Source organism: Cupressus sempervirens, chromosome 9 (assembly GCF_028749045.1).
Source record: "Cupressus sempervirens isolate cs-2001-9-10 chromosome 9, ASM2874904v1, whole genome shotgun sequence".
NCBI classification, from domain to species: Eukaryota; Viridiplantae; Streptophyta; class Pinopsida; order Cupressales; family Cupressaceae; genus Cupressus; species Cupressus sempervirens.
Genome location: NC_143126.1, coordinates 417,463,388 through 417,470,964, shown reverse-complemented (window position 1 = coordinate 417,470,964; position 7,577 = coordinate 417,463,388). Strand labels below are relative to the sequence as shown.

The 7,577-nt window shown below is 32.4% G+C and overlaps 1 pseudogene; it reads left to right on the top strand.

Moving 5' to 3' along the window:
- The first annotated feature begins 4,616 nt into the window (after nt 1-4,616).
- LOC149539068 (protein BIIDXI pseudogene) lies at nt 4,617-5,114 on the top strand (annotated as a pseudogene).
- Nucleotides 5,115-7,577: the final 2,463 nt, after the last annotated feature.

The window sequence follows — 7,577 nt, the reverse complement described above, 5'->3', positions numbered from 1 at the left end:
ATGATTTACAGGCTTTTGAGCAAGCTTGTATTAGGCTGAACAGAGAAATTAGAAACAACGTGAATGTTAGAAAAGAGGATTTGTTCTTGTTGACGCAGTTTCAAAAAAGTAAAAGTATCATATGGATGGAGGGTCCCTTAGGATGGACTGCTTGGATGGATATTCACTATGATGTTCTTAGTTAGATGATCTATCTTCTCTTCTTTTTGTCTTGATGTACAGCTGATACGGCTCTACCTAGGTGAGGCTTGGCCTCCTTGTTGTTATTTGTGGTGACTATTTGGTTTCTTTTTGTTTTATGAAATTCTTATATCTAATAGGAAACTTTAAATTCTTCAATTTTATTTAAAAATAAAGAATTACAGAATTTAGACTATCTATTGACAGTCACAAAATGAACCACCCTTCCACCCACTGATTGTTATGAAATTGAATCCATTGCCCACATTTTGTGCTGTCATGTACAATTACAAATAGGTAATATCAGAAGTATGAAATGAGAGAGTGATTTTCGTACAAAAGAGACTCCCCCGACTTTAGAACCAAATCAGAGAAGGGGAGCTGAAGGAAGAGGGAACAAAGAGAAAGGGGAGCGAAGTTAACAATTAAATTCTTCTTTATTTTCTGTCAAATAAAGAGGAGTCCTTCAAAGTGTCTTTGCATTGAGATCAATCTGTATAGTCTTTCAAATCTATCCAATGCATGCCATTGAGGGGATGATAGAATTTTCATCAACATCTTGATCTTCTTTATTTTTTCCTGAAGGCCATGTCTGATAACATGTAAAAATTCAGCAAGCACACGATTAACTTCTATTTCAGCAAAACAAAGTAACTTCTTAAAAGTGAAGGTTTTTGAATGTATACCATGTAACTTGATAAAGCTTGTTAAAAAATATAGGCACGAGGGATGTTTTTTTGCTCATATCTGTGAGCCCAATCTTTTGATTAACCAAGGTCATCTCCTCCGTAAAATCTACACAAAAATTGAGAGATCTTGAAGCAAACTCCTAGAAGAATATTAATCATATCGAAGCTCCCTTTGTTAACCTGGTTTCTAAATGTAAACAATGATATAGAATGATGGTTAAATTGTAATGTTTTATTTCTATTATCAAAATTCAAACCCTTACTAAAATGTAATTGGTAAATATATCTATTGACCCATCAATTCATAATTGGATCATGAATGCTAATAGTGTGAAAAATGTTAGAAAAATAGAGTGCACAATAACTGTTACCTTCTTTAGAAAAATATAGTTTAAAATCAAGAATATCGTTGAACCTGCACAAAATCAAGAGCATTAGAAACGGTCGGAACAAATCATTCTATCAGTTTCCTTTTTGAAAAAAAATCACTTTTTAAAACATCCTAGATAATTTAATCAAAATAGCATGTTACTCATACCAAATGAAATTATTCATACGTACAAGAAATTCCTCACATTAATTGCATACCTTGGTAGCCTTGGTAGATCTATGTTATTTACACTAAACAAAACAAGTTATCAAGGTTTTTAGTTTTATCTATATAAGAAACAATATCAAGTTTTTAAAAAAATACCATTAATGCAAATGATTAATATAGATTATTCAAATTGAAGAATTTGAATAAATATTTTAATCTATGGCTCTAAATATCCTTTAATATATCAAATATCTTGAAAAACATGTGAAAGGTAAGATAACATATTTAATTTTTCAAAATTTTTATTTTAAAGAACTTAACACACATAAAACATATTTTTTCAATTTATTAAAATTTCTTTTTTTTCAATTCTTCTTAATATGAAATATTCATTTTGTATACTATTAGTGTAAGAAGAATGATGTTTTATGACATATTTCTAAAATACTTAAAAACTCATGTAAACTGAAATTATTTTTGAGTGGAAGAAATTGAATTAAACTTAAGAAGTGACAAAGCATAACATTATACTTTTCCTCACATTAATTGCATATCTTGGTAGCCTTGGTAGATCTTCTAAACACAACAAGTTCTCATGAAATATATTAAAACTATATAAAATGACTAAAAAATTGAAACAAAAAAGAATGCACTAAATATGGAAAATAATGATTGAGTAAACTACACAAAATAGATTATAAATATGAGATTTTTTCAAACCTTTATACATGACTTTATAGTGAATTTTGCTATATCTTTGGAGGATGATTCTGTAAGACACATGTAATACCCATTAAATATAGAAAGTAATGAATGAAGACAAACCTATTAAATATATAAAATAATGATTGAAAAAGTCAACTAAAAAAGGACTCTGAATCCCAAAAAAATGAAGTTAATTTAGGGGAAAAAATTACCTAAATACAACAAAAAGAAAGTTCACAAAAAGATACTAACATTTCCACTCTAATTAAATGGAATCATTCACTCAAATATTTTAGAATAAGTTAAAAGTAAAAAATTAAATGAAATATTGTAGTGTAATCATCCTCTCCATGCATCCCCTTCATGTTATTTGTAGTGTCAGGTTCATGGTTGGGTCATATCTTTGCTAATTCTCCTTGATCTTCGCTTAGCTACTTCTGCTTTACACTAAATACAACAAGGAATATACCAAATAAATATGAAAACTAGTGACTGAAAATTTGAATAAAAGTAGTTTTAAAATTGAGGGAAAAAATTTAAATGTATTAAAAGAGAGAAATTTACCTCTTTTGGCCTAGCTTTATTTCCTTGTTTTTTGGGGGCTACTTCTATTTTACACTAAGGACAATAAAGAATATTCTATTAATATAAAAATCATGACTGAAAAACCCAATAAAATATAGATTTCAAATGAGAAAAAACTAATAAGAAAATAAATTTACCTCCCCCAACATAACTTTACTACGAATTCTTGTAGATCTTCTTAGAGGCACTTCTACTTTGCACTGAACATAAAATAAATATATAAATAAAAACTAATAATTAAAAATCTAATCGAAACTAGATTTTGAATTTGTTAAAATTTAAATTCATATATATAACAGTAAAATATAAACTAATAACTAAAAAATCCAATAGAAACCAGATTTTAAGTTTATTAAAAAATCAAATTCACTGCACATTAATAATTTACCTCTATTGTACGAGATCTAGGAGAAGATGCTGGTCGATGGACACTATGTGGAATGGTGGGCATTTTCTTGTAGGTGTTCACCTCTCCTACCGAATGTTCTAGCTGGGGCGTAACCTTTGGTTGAGAAGTAGGTTCCCAAGCAGGTTGAGAACCCGACTCTTGAAGATGCAAACATGGTCGATCTGACTCCTTTATTGATTTAGGAACATCATGCCTACTGCTTGACGTTTTCTTGGAGTTCACCTCTTCTACAGAATGGTCTAGCGCAAAAGTAACCCTCCGGTGAGCAGTAGATTCCCAACTGTGTAGAGTATCCCCTTCTGGAAGATTCAAATTTTTTGAATCTAATTTCTTTGTTAGTTGTTTTACCACACCTTCTTCTATGCTCATTGCTTTTTTCCCCTCATTTTCATTTCTTCTCACTACTTTTTTAGTCACATTTATTATTTTTTTCCCCTCATTTCCATTTTTTCCCACTACCTTTTTAACTTCATTTATCGCTTCTTTTCCCTCATTTCCATTTTTTCTCACCATTTTTTTAACCTCATTTTTTTTCTTTCTTACTACTTTTTCTTCCTCATAATCGTCTTCCTCGTCGTTTGGTGCTCCTATCCAAAGCCAAGTCATAATCATGACGACTATAGCAAGACACCAAAGCAGTAAAACACCGAGCTTGTGATCGACTCTATCTGGAAAGAGCTGTTGATCAAACATTTCTACAAAGCAAAAAACCATAAACATTACTCTAAAGGCTACACTAATTATCTCATCTTCGAGCTCATTAAGCCTCTTCCTTCCGTTGTTTCTTGCCATGAAAGTTAGAAAAAAAAAACAACAATTACTGAAAAGAATTGCTTGCGAAAAGTATGTTTGAATGCGGAGAACTGTTCTGTACAACAACTAGGATTTTATAATGGCATTGAGCTATGATGCAACGGTCACATTATTAATGGAAATTTCTAAATTGGCTGCCGGAAATTTCTAAATTGGCGAGAATTAAAATCAAATAATTAAAGCAACATAACGCAGGATCAAAACATTTCCTTGTGCAACACCAGACCAACGAGGAGAGTGAATAGTGAATTCCATAACTAATAGGAGACTAAGGGAAATTATAAGAAATCATTTGGAAATGAAAGACAAGGATAAGATTTCAATCTGACAAATATCGGCAAAACGAGCTCTGCTCAGGGAAACTATCACTTTAATCAAGGAAACTTGCTGTTTAAGAAAGTTTAATTGCAGACGCGAAACTGATAGAAATTTATATTGAATATCGGCAAAACGAGCTCTGCTCAGAGAAACTATCACTTTAATCAAGGAAACTTGCTGTTTAAGAAAGTTTAATTCCAGACGCGAAACTGATAGAAATTTATATTGCTGTTTAAGAAAGTTTAATTGCAGACGCGAAGTGCGATTTTGTAGCCTTTGGACTCACCCATCCGTGTTCTCACTTGCTTTTGCTGCATGCTCACCTTTCTTCATTTCCTTCTCCACTCGCAAGATGATTATTCTGTTAAGATATTATTCCATGGGCGTGGAGGATGATCCCGCCTGTGGCCCTCTCATCGATGCAGTTCTCCTGCCTCCCAACATCGACGACGACAATTCGCCTCTGCCGGGCTGGATAATCGACTCTCTCAAGTCTGTCAAATTCATCGATGCTCTGCATTACTCTGTACCAGGGGGCAAAAGAGCCGTGGAACTCCTGGCGAGCAAAGAGAGCTCCATTTCCCAGACTGTGCCGACAATTGTGGGGAAAAGTTATGTGCTGAGCTTTATGGTGGGAGACGCAAGCAATACTTGCAGTGGATCCATGATTGTCGAGGCTTTCGCAGCTAAAGAGACTGTGAAAGTGCCTTACGAATCGAAGGGCACCGGAGGCTTCAAAAGTGCCCAACTCGCCTTCAAAGCAGTTTCTGCAAAAACTATCGTGGTGTTCTACAGTACATTTTATCATGTGAGGAATGATGATATGAGTTCACTCTGTAGTCCGGTCATTGACGATGTTAAGTTGTTTGCCCATTAAATTTATATCTGATATGCTGGTCAGAAGAAGATGACAGGCCTTTGTGAGGCATAGGAGATCACTTATCATTTAGATCTGTTGCAAAAATGAACCCCGTTGACTGTAATAGCATCATGAAAGCACCCTTTTATAGGTTGGGCTGATATCGATCCAGGCCAGACAGTCAAAAATGTATTTTAGAAATAATGGTAAATGTATTAATTATTCTTAGTGATTTTTTTCAGTCGATAATTGAGAAATATTCTTATTACTAACATAGAAGTTAAGATATTATTCTGTTATAAAATTTTCAAAGTAATTTAGTGATAATCATTCCCTCTCGCAAGATGGCATCATTCTGCTTAAAATAAAAAAGCAGATTGGCAGAACACGCGGAATGCTCTGAGCGACTGGAATGAGTTACATGAAAATCCATGTGCTTGCCAAGGAATCTCCTGTGATGCTTTCAATACCGTTACGGCTATTGATGTCACGGGGAGCTCCATTTCTGGCAACTTGACCTCCGCCATATGCGCCCTTCCTAATCTCACTTCCTTAACTCTCCAAGACAATGCTTTCACTGGCCCCTTTCCCCACGCCCTTCTTCATTGCAAGCGTTTGCAAAATCTAAGACACTAAATTATTTTGACAATGAGGGACAATAAAGGCTTCAAAATGAGGGAACACACAAATTGGTCTTTTTTCCATACAAAAATATAGCATAGTGTTTGGTGTGCTTCCTCTAAAATGTAAATTAAAAAAATGAACTAGTTTGGTGAGAAGTTAGCTAATGTCATGTAGTTTATCTTAGATTTTTTGGCTAATTTTTTGTTGAATGTATGATTTTTTACTAATTTTTTAAGTGGGTGCATTGTAAATCATGAAATTTGAGCATGCTCCCCCCTAAATTTATTTAGAACAATTCAAAATTTAAAACTTGTATTTTTTAAGGTTTGTAGAATAGAGTCTAGTTTTGAAAAATGTAATTTGTATAAAATTTTGACAAATGTCCCAAAATCTAGGCCCAATATACCATATGCTAGTTTATGACAAAAAAAAATGCACGCAAAAGAAATTTGACATGGAAAGCTTAACATTTTCAAGATCCAAAATAAATTATACAGTTAGATAGATATTAGAGTGATCGATAGAATTGTGGTATTTTTACCTATGTATCACCACATGCAAACTTGATGTAGAGCACAAATCAAAAAATGAGAATTATTTTAGTGTTCTGAATAACATGTCTTTGGCTTACAATATTTATCCAAACCTTTTGTTTAGATGTATGACTAAGGCTCAATGTTTCCCATGGTCTTTAATATGGAACAAAACATATATGGATTGTGCCAATTTATGTAAATCCTATTCTTAATGTGTTTTCCACAAAACATTTTGCTAGCCAAATATTTTACATTGCCAATTTGTATGTATCTCTTTCTCTATTTGCAAACTTGATTAAAATGTAGACCTTATGGTTTCAAGACATTGTGTCCACATCTCCATACATGCTCAATTAACTTGATTCCCTATATCATCATTTATTCACATCAACCCTCTCTCTCTCTCTCTCTCTCTATGTGGAATAATAATGAACTGCACACTACGAAGAAGGGGCGACTCGTTTATGAGAAGATTAAAACATTTAAATTATTAATCACATGTCACGTCTAAAATATATAGTATGATGCTTGAATAAACATACACAAAACATAGTTCATACTAGGGTAAAAGAACAAACTTATGTCACCTTTTAGGATAACTGAGTAGGTCCAACCAAAATGGTTTCAGTCAAACCTCTTTCAGTTGGACAAACGTCATGTGCTACATATATGACAAGGTTGATTGTGTTGAAACAAGGGATTTTGGCTGAAGTGTTTGGTCAAACACCCGAATAAGTATATAAACCCCAAAGAATCTCCTAAAGGGATCATTTGCACTAAATAGGTTCCAAGATTTGTGAAATGCTTTAGAGCTATTCATCTTGTTTGGTCATATCAGGTAAGTGAAATTTTGGTTTTGGTTATTTTATGATTTCTTATATTTTATTTTACTTTACTTAGTTGTATAGTATTTTTAAAATATTTTTAATGTATAAATATGTTTCTATAATATTTTTAAATGTATTAAAATTTGTTTTATTTTTAAATGTATTGAAACATGTATTTATTCTTATTACAAATATTGTTACAAGAACCTAGAAAAATCAACTATTTAACCTTAGAAACAATGTTAGAAAACTTAATAATGGTTTTGATTATTTACTATCACTAGTACATTTGAGGTCATTTTTTGACCAAAAATTTTGACCATCAATTAATAAGGTTTTGATTGGTTGGATTGTAGAAGGAAAAATTTCTTGTTTTTAAAAATCTAAGCCTATGTTGGTCAAAATTTTGACCAACACGGGCTTAAATTTAACATGAAAAATTGTTCTCAATTTCATTGTTGAGCACGTGAAGTAGCTGGAGCTACAGAACCTTG